The sequence below is a fragment of the Hydra viridissima genome, unplaced genomic scaffold (genome assembly GCF_058129835.1).
Source record: "Hydra viridissima isolate aposymbiotic clone 2 unplaced genomic scaffold, HvirCarnegie_v1 scaffold_14, whole genome shotgun sequence".
NCBI lineage: Eukaryota > Metazoa > Cnidaria > Hydrozoa > Anthoathecata > Hydridae > Hydra > Hydra viridissima.
The window spans coordinates 9,878,796-9,881,295 of NW_028324313.1; positions in this window are offsets into that span (position 1 = coordinate 9,878,796).

A 2,500-nucleotide genomic window follows, 5' to 3' on the forward strand; every position below is an offset into this window, starting at 1 on the left:
CACTACAAAATGAATTTCAAAAACATTTGTTTGTTTTCAAGACAGAAGTTTTCATTACAGAAGACGCTGAATCCATTTTAAAAAGATGCACAGTGAAAAATGCCTACTTTTTATTTTTTTCAAAGGCTCGGTCACTTTCAAAAATTGCAGTCCCTTTTAGAAAAAAAAGAAGTCTTTAATTAAGAAGCAAAAGGTCTCTTTAAAAAAGAAATACAAGTTTTCATTTTAAGAATGGTAGATGTGACTTAACCAACAATTTTAACTCACATTTAAAGAAACACATTAAGTCGCTTTAAAATATATAATAAGTCACATTCAAGAAGCTTCATATCACTTTAAAAGGGCTTAAGTCACTTTAAAAGTCTCTTAAATGTCTAGCTCACTCACTCACTCACTCACTCACTCTCACTCACTCACTCACTCACTCACTCACTCACTCACTCACTCACTCACTCACTCACTGCATGATCAAAGTCTTTTAAAAAGACTATTCATGTTTGAAAAGTGCTATTTCACTTTTGCTATTTCCAAATAAATAAAAAGTTTACATCACTCTCAAAAAAATGCAAAGCTGCTTAAGAAAAAGCTAGGTCACTTTTAAAAAAGATAACTTCATTTGTAAAAAGAACATCAAGTCGGTTAAGAGTTCTCTGCTCACCAAAACCAAAACAAAAGGCTAAGTCGCTTTAGAATGTAAAACCAACTGCAAACCATTTTAAAAGGGTTTAAAGCCAGTTTAAAAGTCTCACCAGAGATGTCCAGCTCACTGGAACAAAGTCTTTTAAAAAGATTATTCGCATCAGAAAACAGCTAGCTCACTTTCAAAAGTGTTGCTTTAGAAAGAAGCTAGTTCGCTTTTAGAAACAAAAACTTCATTTCTAAGATGAAAATCGATTAAGAGTTGTCTGCGAAACAAAACCAAAAGCTTATTTGATTTAAAGAAACAAAAAACGTTTAAATGGATTCAAATTCACATTGTGAAGTAGAGCAACTTTAGAAATACAACAAATCACATTTTTAAAATTTTGCACATTGCAAAGGTCGTAAGCCACTTTAAACGCAAGCCTAACCCTAACCCTAACCCTAACGCTATATCATATTTAAAAAAGAGCCTAAGTCACATTAAAAAGGTCACATCATTTAGACAACACGAAGCTGTTAGTCCAAACAACTTGCAGCATCACCATCACCATCATTGTCAGCAGCAGCAGCAGCAGCAGCAGCAGCAGCAGCAGCAGCAGCAGCAGCAGCAGCAGCAGCAGACGACGGAGAAAAAAATGCAAATTCAAAAGGTCTTCCAAGGAAACAGTCTTCGAAATCAATCAGAAAATAACATCATCATTGCAAAACAAAACAAAAAACAAAAGGAGGTGTTTGCATTTAAAAAGCTCTCTCAAAAGACAAACGAATACGACTTACTCATTGATTGGTTGAAACTTGCTGCTAAGATGAGCTTCCTTTTGTTACATCACAGGGATGCATAATTGTACAGCCACAACATCTACCCAGCATTACCTCACTCAAAACTAACTAAACACTGTCTCATTCTTAGAAACGAAACATTGTTTAACTTAGCTTAGAGTAGCTAAGGTTAAATAGGTCTGTTAAAAGATAGCTGAAATTCTTAGCTCCCTGCTGATTGTTTTCTTCTATACATTTCCTTCTTTTTCCAGCTCCCTTAGAGTTTGAACCCTAACGGTTTTGAATTTATCAATATAATGCCGTTATTCTAACCCTAACCCTAACCCTAGCCCTAACCCTAATCCTGACTCCTCTTGTTCCAACTTTTTGTAGCTATTTTCATATCAAGCCAAATGTCTCTCCGTTAGGCTTTTTCTAAGTTTCTTATGGAGTTTTCGTCTTACGGAGGTTATGGTTCTTTTGTTCTTTTCGCTCTACCAATCGTCTTGCAATCTACCACCCACGTGAATCTACCTTTTTCTTTCCCAACAACACAAATACTACGAAAATCGTCAATATTATTCCTCTTCGCTATCGCAAAGCACCTCGACTAGATGAGAAGTTAGCTTGGAATTCATAACATGTGCAATAATCCATTCAACAAAAATTGAACGGCTGCACTCTTAAGAATGTTGCACAAATGGATTATTATCTCAGGTCCAGTGAAGAGGCATTAGGGCCAATATCGGCAAAAATTACTGCTGCTGTGAAGCAGAGAAAATTATAAACTGTGATAAAAGTAATAAGCTTATTTGGTAAAACTGATAAAGGTCATTTAGTTTTTGCTAAATGCGCACTTATGCATTGACTTTCATCGAAGCTGCGCTCACAGTTTAAATCGGCAATAAGCCCAGGCTCACGCCTAAAGCTGCGTCACCACAAGCAGCTCTATAACATGGCCATTGAACGTACTTACTTATCAACAGATCATTAGGTCTGTTAGGGTATATCCATATTGAGAGATACGCACGATTGCAGAGCAACAACATCTACATAACATACCGTTTTATGACAGTTATGACGCGTGCGGTTTAATTAT